The 21,760-nt window shown below is 40.0% G+C and overlaps 1 pseudogene; it reads left to right on the forward strand.

Moving 5' to 3' along the window:
* Nucleotides 1-316: 316 nt before the first annotated feature.
* On the forward strand, nucleotides 317-19,857 carry LOC139405672 (gasdermin-E-like; annotated as a pseudogene).
* Nucleotides 19,858-21,760: the final 1,903 nt, after the last annotated feature.

The raw sequence follows: 21,760 nt of genomic DNA on the forward strand, positions 1-21,760 counted from the left end.
AAAGGAAGTCGAAAAATCTACAGCATGCTGTGGATTGCCTTGAATGATACACAACCAATGTTTTTGACTGAAATGATATCCTGTTTGTGTTTATATCCTGTTTCCTGTCATGTCAAAAGCAATGCTACTCTGTTCTGATCCACTCTTTTCCCAGGGAAATTGAGCCTTGTGTTTGCATTGTTGAGTGTCTTGACAACTGTGAAATGTATTTAGAATGCTCTTCTGAAGCTGTTGTATTGAGTGTTCATGTGTTCATCCTAGTTTTGTTTCTTAGACATCTTTGTCATTTGTGTCTTTGTCATCTGCTGCATCCAGAAACACGATCCATCACCATCTCTCAGATGTTTGCCAAAGCCACAAAAGCCTTTGTGAAGGACACAGATCATGCGGGTCGCCTGATCCCTGTGCCCAGTCTGAATGACACAGACAAACTGAATCTCCGATCACTCATTGTCAAGACCAGGCACAGATGCTTCTGGCAGGAACCCAAATACCAGTCCCCTGGCTTTACCCTCGGTGATGTTCTGGAGCCTGGAGAGCCTGGAAACACACCTTTAAGCCCAAGTAAGCACCAGAGCCTCCCGCTAGTGACAAATAGCACAAATCCCGCTAGTGAAAAAAAAAATAACTATGGGTTGTTGTTCTAAAATATCTGACCATTGGTTTAAATATTTATCCTACTCTTGTTTTTCTGAGCAGAATAGGAAAATGATAATGTCATGGATGTGTCTGTTATAGATATGTAATGGATGTGTCTGTTATAGATATGTGATGGATGTGTCTGTTATAGATATGTGATGGATGTGTCTGTTATAGATATGTCATGGATGTGTCTGTTATAGATATGTGCTGTGGTATAATAGCATAGAGTCCATTCAAATGTTGAACTTTCCCTCAGCTGTCAAGGAGTCTGACTTTGTGGACTACAGTGGGACATTTGGTGACAAGAAAGAAATGAACGCAGACGGAAACGTGGAGGCAAAGTTGGCTGATTTCAACCTGACCATCGGAGGGAAATGGTCCACCAAACAGAAGCTGTCCCTTGGCAGCCTGAACAAAGAGAAGGTTGATGTGAAGGACTTACACAACTACTCAAAAAACAGGTGAGTTACCCTATACTATACATATGTTCAATACATCATAATACATCATAATACAGTCATGATACAGTCATAATACATCATAATACAGTCATTATACAGTCATAACACATCATAATACAGTCATTATACAGTCATAATACATCATAATACATCATAATACAGCCATAATACATCATAATACAGTCATAACACATCATAATACAGTCATAATACATCATAATACAGTCATTATACAGTCATAATACAGTCATTATACAGTCATAATACATCATAATACATCATAATACAGTCATAATACATCATAATACATCATAATACAGCCATAATACATCATAATACATCATAATACAGTCATTATACATCATAATACAGTCATTATACAGTCATAATACAGTCATTATACAGTCATAATACAGTCATAATACAGTCATAATACAGTCATAATATATCATAATACAGTCATAATACAGTCACAATACACCATAATACATCATAATACAGTCATAATACATCATAATACATCATAATACATCATAATACATCATAATACAGTCATAATACAGTCATAATACATCATAATACATCATAATACAGTCATAATACATCATAATACATCATTATACATCATAATAGTCATACTACATCATAATACAGTCATAATACAGTCCTAATTGTCATACTACATCATAATACAGTCATAATAGTCATAATACAGTCATAATAGTCATACTACAGTCATAACACAGTCACAATAGAGTCATACACAGTCATAATACAGTCATAATAGTCATAACACAGTCACAATACGTCATAATACAGTCATATACAGTCATAATAGTCACAATACAGTCGAATACAGTCATAATAGTCATAATAGTCATAATACAGTCATAATTGTCATAGCACAGTCATAATACGTCATACTACAGTCATATACAGTCATAATAGTCACAATACAGTCATATACAGTCATAATAGTCATAACACAGACATAATACTTCATAATACAGCCATACACAGTCATAATACAGTCATAATACAGTCATAATACAGCCATAATACAGCCATATACAGTCATAATACAGTCATAATACAGTCATAATACAATCATAATATAGTCATAATACAGTCATAATACAGTCATAATATAGTCATATATAGTCATACTACATCATAATACAGTCATAATATAGTCATGTATATACAGTCATAATAGTCATAACACAGTCATTATACAGTCATAATAGTCATAATAGTCATAATACAGTCATAATAGTCATAGCACAGTCATAATACATAATAGTCACAATACAGTCATATACAGTCATAATAGTCGTAACACAGTCATAATACAGTCATACCAAGTCATAATAGTCATAATAAAGTAATAATCGTCATACTACGTCATAATACAGTCATAATATAGTCATATATATATATAGTCATAATAGTCATAACACAGTCATAATACAGTCATAATATAGTCATAATAGTCATAATAGTCATAATACAGTCATAATACATCATAATACAGTCATATACAGTCATATATATATAGTCATAATAGTCATAACACAGTCATAATACATCATAATACAGTCATATACAGTCATAATACATCATAATACAGTCATACCAAGTCATAATGCAGTCATATACAGTCATAATAGTCATACTACAGTCATAATAGTCACAATACAGTCATATACACTCATAATAGACATAATACAGTCATACGAGTCATAATACAATAATTTTCATTCATATACAGTCATAATACAGTCATAATACTGTCATAATACATCATAATGCAGCCATAATACAGTCATATATATATAGTCATAATAGTCATAACACAGTCATAATACAGTCATAATATAGTCATAATAGTCATAACAGTCATAATACAGTCATAATACATCATAATACAGTCATATACAGTCATAATACAGTCATACCAAGTCATATTGCAGTCATATACAGTCATAATAGTCATACTACAGTCATAATAGTCACAATACAGTCATATACAGTCATAAGTCATTATACAGTTATATTCAGTCATAATAGTCACAATACAGTCATATACACTCATAATAGACATAATACAGTCATACGAGTCATAATACAATAATTTTCATTCATATACAGTCATAATACAGTCATAATACTGTCATAATACATCATAATGCAGCCATAATACAGTCATATACAGTCAGGATACAGTCATAACAGTAATATATAGTCTTTACAGTCATAACAGTCATAATACAGTCATAATAGATCATACAGCTCACCTTCCCAAGGAGTCCAAGACCCAAGACCAGCGAGCAAAACTGGTTGCAATGACATCAGGCAGGTATCTTTTGTGTAAAAAGGACATTTTCAGGTTGAAGTGATTTCAGACAAGAAAGAAGTGGAACTGTACTGGTTTAGCAACTTCCTGAAACTTAAACTACCTCCTCACTGTTTTCACTACTAGCTTAGTTTAAAGAGACAATCTGTGATTGGTACATCCATTTGTTTACTTTTAAAGTAGCTTTCCAGTGTTTCCAGATTTCTATGAAATATGACCTAAAATGTGTCCCTCCTGCAGAGTTCTGGACATGTCCCATCCTGTGATCAAGCAGCCCGTGCGAATCCCAGGGCAGTGTTAGGCGTCTTGACGGAGAGGATTATGACATCACTACCTTGCCCGGTCACAAACAATGTCCTTAAGCATGGCAATGTAGGAGCCAACGTGAGCGCCTGTGTGTTCCTGAGCGGGAAGGTAGGAAGAAAGATTACCAAGTGTTCTACCGAAGTGAATTATATTTTCCTCATATTTTACTGGTAACTCAGATTTAGACAATCTCTGTTGTAAAATAGATTTTTAATCTCAATAATCTCACTTCATGATAGCTAGGCCTTCATAAATAAAGTCAATGTCAGGACCATATTGACAGATCACAGATGTCTGTTCAGTAGTGGTAATACTCACAGTTGTCTGTCTGTTCGGTAGTGGTAATACTCACAGATGTCTGTTCGGTAGTGGTAATACTCACAGATGTCTGTTCAGTAGTCGTAATACTCACAGATGTCTGTTCAGTAGTCGTAATACTCACAGATGTCTGTTCAGTAGTGGTAATACTCACAGATGTCTGTCCAGTAGTGGTAATACTCACAGATGTCTGTCCAGTAGTGGTAATACTCACAGATGTCTGTTCAGTAGTCGTAATACTCACAGATGTCTGTCTGTTCGGTTGTGGTAATACTCACAGATGTCTGTTCAGTAGTCGTAATACTCACAGATGTCTGTTCAGTAGTGGTAATACTCACAGATGTCTGTTCAGTAGTCGTAATACTCACAGATGTCTGTCTGTTCGGTTGTGGTAATACTCACAGATGTCTGTCTGTTCGGTTGTCGTAATACTCACAGATGTCTGTCTGTTCGGTAGTGGTAATACTCACAGATGTCTGTTCAGTAGTCGTAATACTCACAAATGTCTGTCCAGTAGTGGTAATACTCACAGATGTCTGTTCAGTAGTGGTAATACTCACAAATGTCTGTTCAGTCATGGTAATACTCACAGATGTCTGTTCAGTCGTGGTAATACTCACAGATGTCTGTTCAGTAGTCGTAATACTCACAGATGTCTGTTCAGTAGTGGTAATACTCACAGATGTCTGTTCAGTAGTGGTAATATTCACAGATGTCTGTTCAGTCGTGGTAATACTCACAGATGTCTGTTCAGTAGTCGTAATACTCACAGATGTCTGTCTGTTCGGTAGTGGTAATACTCACAGATGTCTGTTCAGTAGTCGTAATACTCACAGATGTCTGTTCAGTAGTCGTAATACTCACAGATGTCTGTTCAGTAGTGGTAATACTCACAGATGTCTGTCCAGTAGTGGTAATACTCACAGATGTCTGTCCAGTAGTGGTAATACTCACAGATGTCTGTTCAGTAGTCGTAATACTCACAGATGTCTGTCTGTTCGGTTGTGGTAATACTCACAGATGTCTGTTCAGTAGTCGTAATACTCACAGATGTCTGTTCAGTAGTGGTAATACTCACAGATGTCTGTTCAGTAGTCGTAATACTCACAGATGTCTGTCTGTTCGGTTGTGGTAATACTCACAGATGTCTGTCTGTTCGGTTGTCGTAATACTCACAGATGTCTGTCTGTTCGGTTGTGGTAATACTCACAGATGTCTGTTCAGTAGTCGTAATACTCACAAATGTCTGTCCAGTAGTGGTAATACTCACAGATGTCTGTTCAGTAGTGGTAATACTCACAAATGTCTGTTCAGTCGTGGTAATACTCACAGATGTCTGTTCAGTCGTGGTAATACTCACAGATGTCTGTTCAGTAGTGGTAATATTCACAGATGTCTGTTCAGTAGTGGTAATACTCACAGATGTCTGTTCAGTAGTCGTAATACTCACAGATGTCTGTCTGTTCGGTTGTGGTAATACTCACAGATGTCTGTCCAGTAGTGGTAATACTCACAGATGTCTGTTCAGTAGTCGTAATACTCACAGATGTCTGTCTGTTCGGTTGTGGTAATACTCACAGATGTCTGTTCAGTAGTCGTAATACTCACAGATGTCTGTTCAGTAGTGGTAATACTCACAGATGTCTGTTCAGTAGTCGTAATACTCACAGATGTCTGTCTGTTCGGTTGTGGTAATACTCACAGATGTCTGTCTGTTCGGTTGTCGTAATACTCACAGATGTCTGTCTGTTCGGTTGTGGTAATACTCACAGATGTCTGTTCAGTAGTCGTAATACTCACAAATGTCTGTCCAGTAGTGGTAATACTCACAGATGTCTGTTCAGTAGTGGTAATACTCACAAATGTCTGTTCAGTCGTGGTAATACTCACAGATGTCTGTTCAGTCGTGGTAATACTCACAGATGTCTGTTCAGTAGTGGTAATACTCACAGATGTCTGTTCAGTAGTCGTAATACTCACAGATGTCTGTCTGTTCGGTAGTGGTAATACTCACAGATGTCTGTTCAGTAGTCGTAATACTCACAGATGTCTGTTCAGTAGTCGTAATACTCACAGATGTCTGTTCAGTAGTGGTAATACTCACAGATGTCTGTCCAGTAGTGGTAATACTCACAGATGTCTGTCCAGTAGTGGTAATACTCACAGATGTCTGTTCATTAGTCGTAATACTCACAGATGTCTGTCTGTTCGGTTGTGGTAATACTCACAGATGTCTGTTCAGTAGTCGTAATACTCACAGATGTCTGTTCAGTAGTGGTAATACTCACAGATGTCTGTTCAGTAGTCGTAATACTCACAGATGTCTGTCTGTTCGGTTGTGGTAATACTCACAGATGTCTGTCTGTTCGGTTGTCGTAATACTCACAGATGTCTGTCTGTTCGGTTGTGGTAATACTCACAGATGTCTGTTCAGTAGTCGTAATACTCACAAATGTCTGTCCAGTAGTGGTAATACTCACAGATGTCTGTTCAGTAGTGGTAATACTCACAAATGTCTGTTCAGTCGTGGTAATACTCACAGATGTCTGTTCAGTCGTGGTAATACTCACAGATGTCTGTTCAGTAGTGGTAATATTCACAGATGTCTGTTCAGTAGTGGTAATACTCACAGATGTCTGTTCAGTAGTCGTAATACTCACAGATGTCTGTCTGTTCGGTTGTGGTAATACTCACAGATGTCTGTCTGTTCGGTTGTGGTAATACTCACAGATGTCTGTCTGTTCGGTTGTCGTAATACTCACAGATGTCTGTCTGTTCGGTTGTGGTAATACTCACAGATGTCTGTTCAGTAGTCGTAATACTCACAAATGTCTGTCCAGTAGTGGTAATACTCACAGATGTCTGTCTGTTCGGTTGTGGTAATACTCACAGATGTCTGTCTGTTCGGTTGTGGTAATACTCACAGATGTCTGTCTGTTCGGTTGTCGTAATACTCACAGATGTCTGTCTGTTCAGTAGTGGTAATATTCACAGATGTCTGTTCAGTAGTCGTAATACTCACAGATGTCTGTTCAGTAGTGGTAATGCTCACAGATGTCTGTTCAGTAGTCGTAATACTCACAGATGTCTGTTCAGTAGTGGTAATACTCACAAATGTCTGTTCAGTCGTGGTAATATTCACAGATGTCTGTTCAGTAGTGGTAATACTCACAGATGTCTGTTCAGTAGTCGTAATACTCACAGATGTCTGTCTGTTCGGTTGTGGTAATACTCACAGATGTCTGTCTGTTCGGTTGTCGTAATACTCACAGATGTCTGTTCAGTAGTGGTAATACTCACAGATGTCTGTTCAGTAGTCTTAATACTCACAGATGTCTGTTCAGTAGTCGTAATACTCACAGATGTCTGTTCAGTAGTGGTAATACTCACAAATGTCTGTTCAGTCGTGGTAATATTCACAGATGTCTGTTCAGTCGTGGTAATATTCACAGATGTCTGTTCGGTTGTGGTAATACTCACAGATGTCTGTCTGTTCGGTTGTGGTAATACTCACAGATGTCTGTCTGTTCGGTTGTCGTAATACTCACAGATGTCTGTTCAGTAGTGGTAATACTCACAGATGTCTGTTCAGTAGTCTTAATACTCACAGATGTCTGTTCAGTAGTCGTAATACTCACAGATGTCTGTTCAGTAGTGGTAATACTCACAAATGTCTGTTCAGTCGTGGTAATACTCACAGATGTCTGTTCAGTAGTGGTAATACTCACAGATGTCTGTTCAGTAGTCGTAATACTCACATATGTCTGTTCAGTAGTGGTAATACTCACAGATGTCTGTTCAGTAGTGGTAATATTCACAGATGTCTGTTCAGTAGTCGTAATACTCACAGATGTCTGTTCAGTAGTCGTAATACTCACAGATGTCTGTTCAGTAGTCTTAATACTCACAGATGTCTGTTCAGTAGTCGTAATACTCACAGATGTTTGTTCAGTAGTCGTAATACTCACAGAGTACCTTTGATATTTTCAATATTTTCAATTTTTCTTTTGAAGACTTTCTAAAATGCCACAATTCAGCATTTTGACTGTGACTTCTGGAAAATGTTTAACCCACTTATCCCAACATTTCTCCACGTTTTCACCATCATTGAAAAAGCCCTAGTTCTTTTGTTGTTTTGACAAAGTCATTTCTGAAGATTTGTTTACGTGAACTCTCGTTTTAATATGGTGAAACTGTTTTCTAAAGAAATATTCAACATCTAATAGTTAAATCATGGTGTAAAAACCTCCTTTAGTTAATTTTCTGGTGTTTTGTGGTGGAAAACTGAGTGGGTTGAGCGTAACACTTCAAACCTGTTCTCCATAGATTTAAACAAATAAATGGGGGGCTTGCTTTCCATTGCCACTCCCTGCGAACAGGCTTCCATTACCCCTGTCACAAGGATATTTATGGCTGATTTAAAATGGTCAACCCTGATATGGTCAACCTTACTTAATAGGCACTTACTATAGTCATTAAAAAAATACCTCTTGAGATGGGAAAACATAATTTTTTACGAAGTTGAACCTATGCTCTTTATGAGAGGCTGTTCAAATTAGGTGAAATCCCTAAATAAATTTGAGCAAGTTACACTTCTCAAAAGGCAGCAAATCGTGTTTTTATCATTAGAACCACTTCCTGAAAATGTGGTGGTGTAGAATATGTGACTGTCTGGGTTAGAATCTGGGTCGTCTGGGCACCAAACGTCTCTGACTAATTTAAAATGTTCTCCACAGGCCTCTATGAAGCAGATCAGCAGTACACAGACAGAAAGTGATGTGTCACTGGGTATTCCTGCAAATACTGTCATGGCCTACAGTCTGATTGAGCTCTACGTCAAATGCAATGGACAGTTTGGTGAGGAAGTGTATGGTTTGTCAATGTCCCAGGCATAGCTGCATGGTTAAATACCATGGTAAAGTACACAGACAGCGTCTATGTTCCTCAGTGTATTTAGTATATCCCACTGTATTTAGTATAGCCACTGTATTTAGTACAGCCACTGTATTGAGTATAGCCACTGCATTTAGTAGCAACTGTATTTAGTACAGCCACTGTATTTAGTACAGCCACTGTATTTAGTATAGCCACTGTATTTAGTATAGCCACTGTATTTAGTAGAGCCACTGTATTTAGTATATCCCACTGTATTTAGTATAGCCACTGTATTTAGTACAGCCACTGTATTGAGTATAGCCACTGCATTTAGTAGCAACTGTATTTAGTACAGCCACTGTATTTAGTACAGCCACTGTATTTAGTATAGCCACTGTATTTAGTATAGCCACTGTATTTAGTAGAGCCACTGTATTGAGTATAGCCACTGTATTGAGTATAGCCACTGTATTGAGTATAGCCACTGTATTGAGTATAGCCACTGTATTTAGTATAGCCACTGTATTTAGTACAGCCACTGTATCTGTCTGTGTGTGACTGGTAATGACTGTTGTCTGCTCTTGCCCACAGAGCTGTGCCTCATCCGCAACAATGGGGGCTTTGAAAAGGTTTGGTCAAAGGATGAGATTGAAGAGGATGGAATTATGGACCTGAGAGGCGACTTTGATGCCAACAGCCCCTTAAATCTGAACAAAGGTAATAATGCCAGTGGAGGGTAATGTCTCCTGTTTAGCGGTCAACATGTAGTCTACTGAATGGAACGTCTGGTCAACATGTAGTCTACTGAATGGAACGTCTGGTCAACATGTAGTCTACTAAATAGAACGTCTGGTCAACATGTAGTCTACTGAATGGAACGTCTGGTCAACATGTAGTCTACTGAATGGAACGTCTGGTCAACATATAGTCTACTAAATGGAATGTCTGGTCAACATGTAGTCTACTGAATGGAACGTCTGGTCAACATGTAGTCTACTGAAAGGAATGTCTGGTCAACATGTAATGTAGTCTACTGAATGGAACATCTGGTCAACATGTAGTCTACTGAATGGAATGTCTGGTCAACATGTAATGTAGTCTACTGAATGGAACGTCTGGTCAACATGTAATGTAGTCTACTGAATGGAACGTCTGGTCAACATGTAATGTAGTCTACTGAATGGAACGTCTGGTCAACATGTAATGTAGTCTACTGAATGGAACGTCTGGTCAACATGTAGTCTACTGAATGGAACGTCTGGTCAACATGTAATGTAGTCTACTGAATGGAACGTCTGGTCAACATGTAATGTAGTCTACTGAATGGAATGTCTGGTCAACATGTAGTCTACTGAATGGAATGTCTGGTCAACATGTAATGTAGTCTACTGAATGGAATGTCTGGTCAACATGTAGTCTACTGAATGGAACGTCTGGTCAACATGTAGTCTACTGAATGGAACGTCTGGTCAACATGTAGTCTACTGAATGGAATGTCTGGTCAACATGTAATGTAGTCTACTGAATGGAACGTCTGGTTAACATGTAATGTAGTCTACTGAATGGAACGTCCGGTCAACATGTAATGTAGTCTACTGAATGGAACGTCTGGTCAACATGTAATGTAGTCTACTGAATGGGATGTCTGGTCAACATGTAATGTAGTCTACTGAATGGAACGTCTGGTTAACATGTAATGTAGTCTACTGAATGGAACGTCCGGTCAACATGTAATGTAGTCTACTGAATGGGACGTCTGGTCAACATGTAGTCTACTGAATGGAACATCTGGTCAACATGTAATGTAGTCTACTGAATGGAACATCTGGTCAACATGTAATGTAGTCTACTGAATGGAGCGTCTGGTCAACATGTAATGTAGTCTACTGAATGGAATGTCTGGTCAACATGTAGTCTACTGAATGGAATGTCTGGTCAACATGTAATGTAGTCTACTGAATGGAATGTCTGGTCAACATGTAGTCTACTGAATGGAACGTCTGGTCAACATGTAGTCTACTGAATGGAACGTCTGGTCAACATGTAATGTAGTCTACTGAATGGAGCGTCTGGTCAACATGTAATGTAGTCTACTGAATGGAATGTCTGGTCAACATGTAGTCTACTGAATGGAATGTCTGGTCAACATGTAATGTAGTCTACTGAATGGAATGTCTGGTGAACATGTAATGTAGTCTACTGAATGGAATGTCTGGTCAGCATGTAATGTAGTCTACTGAATGGAATGTCTGGTCAACATGTAATGTAGTCTACTGAATGGAACGTCTGTCCAACATGTAATGTAGCCTACTGAATGGAACATCTGGTCAACATGTAATGTAGTCTACTGAATGGAACGTCTGGTCAACATGTAGTCTACTGAATAGAACGTCTGGTCAACATGTAATGTAGTCTACTGAATGGAACGTCTGGTCAACATGTAATGTAGTCTACTGAATGGAACGTCTGGTCAACATGTAATGTAGTCTACTGAATGGAACGTCCGGTCAACATGTAATGTAGTCTACTGAATGGAATGTCTGGTCAACATGTAATGTAGTCTACTGAATGGAACGTCTGGTCAACATGTAGTCTACTGAATGGAACATCTGGTCAACATGTAATGTAGTCTACTGAATGGAACGTCCGGTCAACATGTAATGTAGTCTACTGAATGGAACGTCTGGTCAACATGTAATGTAGTCTACTGAATGGAACGTCTGGTCAACATGTAGTCTACTGAATGGAATGTCTGGTCAACATGTAATGTAGTCTACTGAATAGAACATCTGGTCAACATGTAATGTAGTCTACTGAATGGAACGTCTGGTCAACATGTAGTCTACTGAATAGAACATCTGGTCAACATGTAATGTAGTCTACTGAATGGAACGTCCGGCCAACATGTAATGAAGTCTACTGAATGGAACATCTGGTCAACATGTAATGTAGTCTACTGAATGGAATGTCTGGTCAACATGTAGTCTACTGAATGGAATGTCTGGTCAACATGTAATGTAGTCTACTGAATTGAACATCTGGTCAACATGTAATGTAGTCTACTGAATGGAACGTCTGGTCAACATGTAATGTAGTCTACTGAATGGAACGTCTGGTCAACATGTAATGTAGTCTACTGAATGGAGCGTCTGGTCAACATGTAATGTAGTCTACTGAATGGAATGTCTGGTCAACATGTAGTCTACTGAATGGAATGTCTGGTCAACATGTAATGTAGTCTACTGAATGGAATGTCTGGTCAACATGTAGTCTACTGAATGGAACGTCTGGTCAACATGTAGTCTACTGAATGGAACGTCTGGTCAACATGTAATGTAGTCTACTGAATGGAACGTCTGGTCAACATGTAATGTAGTCTACTGAATGGAATGTCTGGTCAGCATGTAATGTAGTCTACTGAATGGAATGTCTGGTCAACATGTAATGTAGTCTACTGAATGGAACGTCTGTCCAACATGTAATGTAGCCTACTGAATGGAACATCTGGTCAACATGTAATGTAGTCTACTGAATGGAACGTCTGGTCAACATGTAATGTAGTCTACTGAATGGAACGTCTGGTCAACATGTAATGTAGTCTACTGAATGGAACGTCTGGTCAACATGTAATGTAGTCTACTGAATGGAACGTCTGGTCAACATGTACTGTAGTCTACTGAATGGAACGTCCGGTCAACATGTAATGTAGTCTACTGAATGGAATGTCTGGTCAACATGTAATGTAGTCTACTGAATGGAACGTCTGGTCAACATGTAGTCTACTGAATGGAACATCTGGTCAACATGTAATGTAGTCTACTGAATGGAACGTCTGGTCAACATGTAATGTAGTCTACTGAATGGAACGTCTGGTCAACATGTAGTCTACTGAATGGAATGTCTGGTCAACATGTAATGTAGTCTACTGAATAGAACATCTGGTCAACATGTAATGTAGTCTACTGAATGGAACGTCTGGTCTACATGTAGTCTACTGAATAGAACATCTGGTCAACATGTAATGTAGTCTACTGAATGGAACGTCCGGCCAACATGTAATGAAGTCTACTGAATGGAACATCTGGTCAACATGTAATGTAGTCTACTGAATGGAACGTCTGGTCAACATGTAGTCTACTGAATGGAATGTCTGGTCAACATGTAATGTAGTCTACTGAATGGAACGTCTGGTCAACATGTAATGTAGTCTACTGAATGGAACGTCTGGTCAACATGTAATGTAGTCTACTGAATGGAACGTCTGGTCAACATGTAATGTAGTCTACTGAATGGAACGTCTGGTCAACATGTACTGTAGTCTACTGAATGGAACGTCCGGTCAACATGTAATGTAGTCTACTGAATGGAATGTCTGGTCAACATGTAATGTAGTCTACTGAATGGAACGTCTGGTCAACATGTAGTCTACTGAATGGAACATCTGGTCAACATGTAATGTAGTCTACTGAATGGAACGTCTGGTCAACATGTAATGTAGTCTACTGAATGGAACGTCTGGTCAACATGTAGTCTACTGAATGGAATGTCTGGTCAACATGTAATGTAGTCTACTGAATAGAACATCTGGTCAACATGTAATGTAGTCTACTGAATGGAACGTCTGGTCTACATGTAGTCTACTGAATAGAACATCTGGTCAACATGTAATGTAGTCTACTGAATGGAACGTCCGGCCAACATGTAATGAAGTCTACTGAATGGAACATCTGGTCAACATGTAATGTAGTCTACTGAATGGAACGTCTGGTCAACATGTAGTCTACTGAATGGAATGTCTGGTCAACATGTAATGTAGTCTACTGAATTGAACATCTGGTCAACATGTAATGTAGTCTACTGAATGGAATGTCTGGTCAACATGTAATGTAGTCTACTGAATGGAACGTCTGGTCAACATGTAGTCTACTGAATGGAACATCTGGTCAACATGTAATGTAGTCTACTGAATGGAATGTCTGGTCAACATGTAATGTAGTCTACTGAATGGAACGTCTGGTCAACATGTAGTCTACTGAATGTAATGTAGTCTACTGAATGGAATGTAGTCTACTGAATGGAATGCAGAATGTCTGGTCAACATGTAATGTAGTCTACTGAATGGAATGTTCCATATTTAAATTGTTCTCTTTGATTAGTAATTACAATGTTTCCACACTTTTGGAATATAAAAATAAATGATTTGCTACATAAAAATATGACACTTTGACAAAATGGTCTCTGTGTTGTTTGTGTGTTGATAGAACTGGACAAACTGAGTGGTCATTTCCAGCTGCTTTCAGTCCTGCCGGTGGCCAAACGCTCCTCTCTGCTCCAGCTCCTCAAGACAACCATGGAGGACAGAGAGACAGTCAGTGTGCTGGAGAGTGTGGTGAGTGGTAGAGGTCTTCACGGGTCCAACAGATCCGAAATCCGATCCGAAATCCGACCCGGGACCTGAGTGGGTTCGGGTCCTAAATTCTGACTTTTGTCTCGGCTCTGGGTCGGGTCTGATCTAATTGCCACAGGTTTCTGGGTATGTGTAATTACAACTGATTTACCAAATGGACCTGATTGGACCCGTCCTCTTGTTGTCTGTTTCAGCCAATTGCAACTCAATAAAATGTATAGCTTATGTCCAACTGAAACTGATAGTCCTATAGTAGTAGTCCTATAATAGTAGCCCTATAGTAGTAGTCCTATAGTAGTAGTCCTATAGTAGTAGTCCTATAGTAGTAGTCCTATAATAGTAGCCCTATAGTAGTAGTCCTATAGTAGTAGTCCTATAGTAGTAGCCCTATAGTAGTAACCCTATAGTAGTAGTCCTATAGTAACCCTATAGTAGTAGCACTATAGTCGTAGTATTCCTATAGTAGTATCCCTATAGTAGTAGCCCTATAGTAGTAGTCCTATAATAGTAGCCCTATAGTAGTAGTCCTATAGTAGTAGCCCTATAGTAGTAACCCTATAGTAGTAGTCCTATAGTAACCCTATAGTAGTAGTCCTATAGTAGTAGCCCTATAGTAGTAGCTCTATTGTAGTCCTATAGTAACCCTATAGTAGTAGCACTATAGTCGTAGTATTCCTATAGTAGTATCCCTATAGTAGTAGCCCTATAGTAGTAGCCCTATAGCAGTAGTCCTATAGTAGTAGCCTTATAGTAGTAGTCCTATAGTAGTAGCCCTATAGTAGTAACCCTATAGTAGTAACCCTACTATAGTAGTAGCCCTATAGTAGTAGCGCTATATGAGTAGTCCTATAGTAGCCCTATAGTAGTAGTCCTATAGTAGTAGTCCTATAGTAGTATTCCTATAGTAGTATCCCTATAGTAGTAACCTTAAAGTAGTAGCCCTATAGTAGTAGCCCTATAGTAGTAACCCTATAGTAGTAGCCCTATAGTAGTAACCCTATAGTAGTAGTCCTATAGTAGTAACCCTATAGTAGTAGTCATATAGTAGTAGTCCTATAGTAGTAACCCTATAGTAGTAGTCCTATAGTAGTAGCCCTATGGTAGTAGTCCTATAGTAGTAGTCCTATAGTAGTAACCCTATAGTAGTAGTCCTATAGTAGTAGCCCTATAGTAGTAACCCTATAGTAGTAACCCTATAGTAGTAACCCTATAGTAGTAGCCCTATAGTAGTAACCCTATAGTAGTAGCCCTATTGTAGTCCTATAGTAGCACTATAGTAGTAGTCATATAGTAGTAGCCACACACACACACACACACACCCCTACCTAACTACCTACCCACCTACCCACCTACCTACTTACCTACCTACCTAATGGCAGGAATGAATATATTTCTCTCTCTCTCTCTCTCTCTCTCTCTCTCTCTCTCTCTCGTCACAGCTGGATCAGATGTGTGAAGGCGAGACTCCTGACCTGGGTGATCTGGAAGAGTCTGAGAGGGAAACAGTCCAGGCCATACTGGATCTTGTAGACCAATGTGTTGGGAAGGATGAGGACGAGATCAGATCCTCACTTCTCAGTGCCGTCCACCTCATTGTCAGTGCCATGGACGGTGAGATAGAGAGCAGTTTTCACAGGATTCTCCAGTTATTATTTGATCAGTTCCTGGGAAACTAGGTTCACTACTGTGGTTTTATGTGTGTATATTTATATCTTCAGGAATGACAGATGAAGGTCTCTCTGTGTTGGGATCCTGTTGCAGTCCTCCAGTCTTACAGGCCCTGCAGATCCTGGTGAGTTCACACCTGCTTGATTGAGCCTCCAGTCCTGTATGACCTGGAGTTCATTTTTCTAGGTTTTTGTTGTAAATGTATGTAAATGTGTTTGGGTTTATGTAAATGTATTTAGGTTTATGTAAATGTATTTGGGTTTATGTAAATGTATTTGGGTTTATGTAAATGTATTTAGGTTTATGTAAATGTATTTGGGTTTATGTAAATGTATTTGGGTTTATGTAAATGTATTTGGGTTTATGTAAATGTATTTGGGTTTATGTAAATGTTTTGGGTTTATGTAAATGTATTTGGGTTTATGTAAATGTATTTGGGTTTATGTAAATGTATTTGGGTTTATGTAAATGTATTTGGGTTTATGTAAATGTATTTAGGTTTATGTAAATGTTTCTTCCCATGTTAAATAAATTCATATTTCTACCATTATGATAACATTGTACCACCAGTAGCAGTACTGACACCAATGACGGTAACCAGTGGCGATTTCGAACAAAAATATTGGTGGGGCAAACTCAATTAAAAAAGTGAATATGCATCGATACATTACTACACTAAACATTGAATGCACCATCATAAATAATTACCAATCCCAGAAATTAGTTTTGAGCCACACACAAAAAACGTTATAGCATAGCATGGAACCCAAACCGGCTGCATGCGCCATCGTGCATAAAGGTATTTTGTCTCTTCACACCAAACGAGATTATGACACGCAGGTTAAGATATCAAAACAAACTCTGAACCAATTACATTATTTTAGGGACAGGTCGAAAAGCATTAAACATTTATGACAATTTAGCTAGCTAGCTTGCACGTGCTAGCTAATTTGTCCTATTTTGCTAGCTTACTGTTGCTAGCTAATTTGTACTGGGATATAAACATTGAGTTGTTATTTCACCTGAAATGCACAAGGTCCTTTATTCCGACAATTAATCCTCAATAAAATGGTCAACCGAATCGTTTCTAGTCATCTCTCCTCCTTCTAGGCCTTTTCTTCTCTTGACTTTATATTGCGATTGGCAACTTTCATAACTTAGGTCCATTACCGCCACTGACCTCGTTCGTCTTTCAGTTACCCACGTGGGTATAACCAATGAGGAGATGGCACGTGGGTACCTGCTTCTATAAACCAATGAGGAGAAGAGAGAGGCAGGACTTGCAGCGCGATCTGCGTCAGAAATAGAACTGACTTCTGTTTTAACCTTTGGCAACGCAGACGCTCGTTGGTGCGCGCGAGCAGTGTGGTTGCAATAATTTAATAATCTAGATTTCTAAATGTATTTTGCAACGCTCGCGCACCCGACGACGTGAGCGGTGTAGTCAGCTGATTACAGGCTAACTACACCGCTTGCGTCACGTGAGCAGTGTAGTCAGCTGATTACAGGCTAACTACACCGCTTGCGTCACGTGAGCAGTGTAGTCAGCTGATTACAGGCTAACTACACCACTTGCGTCACGTGAGCAGTGTAGTCAGCTGATTACAGGCTAACTACACCGCTTGCGTCACGTGAGCAGTGTAGTCAGCTGATTACAGGCTAACTACACCGCTTGCGTCACGTGAGCAGTGTAGTCAGCTGATTACAGGCTAACTACACCGCTTGCGTCACGTGAGCAGTGTAGTCAGCTGATTACAGGCTAACTACACCGCTTGCGTCACGTGCGCGAGCGTTGCAAATTAAATTGGGTTCCGTGGGTTATGACCAGTGTATATGCTACTGCCCATATCTTTGGCTCCTATTGCAAGGAAGACCACGGTAGTCCGGCATACTTTATAGAGTAAAGTCTATTTTACTTCAGAATCAATATCAGCATCGGTCTGCAATATTGCTAATCACTGTTAGAGTGATGGGACGCAGCAGAACACCATTCTGAGTGCAGTTGCCTCTGCCTGTCTGTTAACAAGATGTTCAGGTTATGAATTTAGCAACAATGTTTATAAAGCTACTCTCTGCCTCACTTCAACCATTGCATAGATACAGTTCCATGGGTTTTTATATTCTGACATCAATCATTAACAACAACACGTAGTAGCTAGCTAGCTACCTCAAACAGCAGCTGTTAGCCACCGCAAGTTCCATCCAAACCACTCAGGTTGAATTATTTTCTAACTTGCTCTATTTTAACTGAGGCCTGTTCAGTGGTTGATGAGCACCAAGATGTTTTATCTCTACAAGTTTTAAAATAATTTGCTAGGAGATTGTTGACATGATTCATGATGACTTTTCAGCTAGCTAACTAGAAGACGATAAACAACTATGAAATTTCTACCAGAGATAAGATGTCTATTTATCTTTGGCAAATGACATCAATCCTTCTTGGGCGGACACTACTAATGAATCTCTATGGCAGCACCCAAGTGGGCTACAGCTGACTGAGTCCCCAGGCTAGCCTCTCCATAACAGATCACCGAGGGAGGCTGAAACAGCTGCATTAGGGAGCTGCCTTTCCTCAAATCAAATTGACCAAAATAACAATACAACAGGGAACGAGCATGTACTGTGTGCTTTATTAGCTCAAGCAATTACAAATCAAATGTGTTTGAATGAAATCCAGAATGACATGCAGAACAGCGCCATCTCCCGGATAGTGGTGGGTCTGCCCTGAATGATGTATTGCATCAAAGTATAGGTCACATCAATTACACGTTTATAAGTCATTTAGGAGTTTCTTAAATGGAGGCCGCCGATCTCAAATCTGAAGTAATTTAACCGTTAAAAGTAATTTACTTAATCATTTACTAAAGAGATTTGATGAATCATTTTGCTCAGTGTAATTTCCCTTCATTTAAATTGAGTTACACCAATTACACGTTTTATTTAAACACACCAAATGATCACTGGAATCATAACATGTATGACATACTAAAAGGGTCTGATTAGCCAATCATTTGATTTAATATAGACCCCTCTCCTGATAACAGTTTGCCACTGGAAAGAATGCTTAAGGTCCTTGTATATATTTGTAATGAGTGATCTACAAGGCTGTAACACTAATTATATTAAATACATTTGTTTATTTTATAGCATTCAAAATAATATATCTCTAACTCTCCAAAATAACTCTACTCATCAATACTGGGACAAGCCTATTTGCTTCTAAGTATTTGAAACAATGCATACAAATCAAGTTTTGCAGTATAAAGGACTTTCATTATGTTTTCACATTGATAAACAGTTCAATATCAATTAAAACATGTATAATGTCTAACTATTTGTCATTTTAAAGTGTTTTTCATTGTTGCAAATTCTAGGGATGCAGATGCCACCTTAATTCCTGTGCTGCTTGTCCTCCAGGTGCAGCATGTGGCAGCAGGGAGTGGGGAGACCCTCTCTCTGAGAGATGCAGGTCTGGCTGTTCTGACTGAGGAGGAGCTGTATCAGAGGACAGAGAGTCTCTTTGGTCACTCTAAAGTTACACTGAAGAGAGAGGAGGACACACTGAGGACAGAGATGAAGGACCAGCCTGGATACCTTCCTCTAGTCATGAGTATCACTGTGAAAGGCCTGGCCTCTTTAGTGTAAGGAGGGAGAAAGAGGGAGAGAGAGAGAGAGAGAGACCATGCAACTTGTAAATCCTGTTTGAACTGATACACTCAGTATTCCATTCCATGTCTTACTCTTGCACTAGTTGAGCTACAGAACTAGTGAACAACAGTGAATGTATCCTTGTAAATGTTTTCAGTAAAGTTCAACAAACGATATCAGATGTCCCGACCTCCATTCTTCTAGTCATTAGATAATACAACATAAAGTGGGACATTACAGAGGGAGGGGGGAGGGGGGGTTAGTTTATTAGGATCCCCATTACATAATACAACATAAAGTGGGACATTACAGAAGGAGGGAGGGAGGGAGGGAGGGAGGGAGGGAGGGAGGGAGGGAGGGATGGATGGAGGGATGGAGGGAGGAGTGAGGGAGGGAGGGAGGGAGGGAGGGATGGATGGAGGGAGGAGTGAGGGAGGGAGGGATGGAGGGATGGAGGGAGGAGTGAGGGAGGGAGGGATGGAGGGATGGAGGGAGGGAGGAGTGAGGAGTGAGGGAGGGAGGGAGGGAGGGAGGGAGGGAGGGAGGGAGGGAGGGAGGGGGGTGGGGATCCTACACATTTTCAAGTGACCTGTATGACAACAGAAACAGAATCCTGTTCAAAATAATCATGTCCCAAAACAAGTCTGTTATTGTTGTAGACTCATTTGAAAGTGTCAACGTTCTCACATTACTGTGCTACCAGGTTCAAAAAGTATAAGAGGAAGTCCAGCACCCTGGTAATCTTGATGTCTAGAATACCAGGGTGATGAAGTTGTTCTTATTTTTAACAATAATTGCATACTCAAAGATAGATAAAGATGCTGAATATGTGGAGTCAGTATAATGGTCCATTCCTGTGATGTCTGATTCACAGTGTTTGAACAACATAGACATTTTGTCATCACCTATGCGATGTGTGTGTGTGTGTGTGTGTGTGTGTGTGTGTGTGTGTGTGTGTGTGTGTGTGTGTGTGTGTGTGTGTGTGTGTGAGAGAGAGAGAGAGAGGGGGTATGAGTGGGTGTATGTGTGGGTATGTGTCTGTGCATATGAATGGGAGAGTGAAGGAGGGTGAATATGAATATTTGTAGGAGGGTGGGAGAGAATGGGTGTGTGGAGGACTACGCTATATGTTGTGTGTGAATGAAGGAGAATGGATGAGGAAGTAGGTGTATAGAGGGGTGTACAATAGATGTGTTTGAGAAGAAGGGATGGGGGAAAGACAGAGGTGCTGATAAACTGGGTCTGGTGGATAAGAGAGGACAAGGAGGGGAGGTGCTGATAAACTGGGTCTGGTGGATAAGAGAGGACAAGGAGGGGAGGTGCTGATAAACTGGGTCTGGTGGGTAAGAGAGGACAAGGAGGGGAGGTGCTGATAAACTGGGTCTGGTGGGTAAGAGAGGACAAGGAGGGGAGGTGCTGATAAACTGGGTCTGGTGGGTAAGAGAGGACAAGGAGGGGAGGTGCTGATAAACTGGGTCTGCTGGGTAAGAGAGGACAAGGAGGGGAGGTGCTGATAAACTGGGTCTGGTGGGTAAGAGAGGACAAGGAGGGGAGGTGCTGATAAACTGGGTCTGGTGGGTAAGAGAGGACAAGGAGGGGAGGTGCTGATAAACTAGGTCTGGTGGATAAGAGAGGACAAGGAGGGGAGGTGCTGATAAACTGGGTCTGGTGGATAAGAGAGGACAAGGAGGGGAGGTGCTGATAAACTGGGTCTGGTGGATAAGAGAGGACAAGGAGGGGAGGTGCTGATAAACTGGGTCTGGTGGGTAAGAGAGGACAAGGAGGGGAGGTGCTGATAAACTGGGTCTGGTGGGTAAGAGAGGACAAGGAGGGGAGGTGCTGATAAACTAGGTCTGGTGGATAAGAGAGGACAAGGAGGGGAGGTGCTGATAAACTGGGTCTGGTGGGTAAGAGAGGACAAGGAGGGGAGGTGCTGATAAACTGGGTCTGGTGGGTAAGAGAGGACAAGGAGGGCAGGTGCTGATAAACTGGGTCTGGTGGCTAAGAGAGGACAAGGAGGGGAGGTGCTGATAAACTGGGTCTGGTGGATAAGAGAGGATAAGGAGGGGAGGTGCTGAT

This window comes from Oncorhynchus clarkii, chromosome 3 (genome assembly GCF_045791955.1).
Source record: "Oncorhynchus clarkii lewisi isolate Uvic-CL-2024 chromosome 3, UVic_Ocla_1.0, whole genome shotgun sequence".
NCBI classification, from domain to species: domain Eukaryota; kingdom Metazoa; phylum Chordata; class Actinopteri; order Salmoniformes; family Salmonidae; genus Oncorhynchus; species Oncorhynchus clarkii.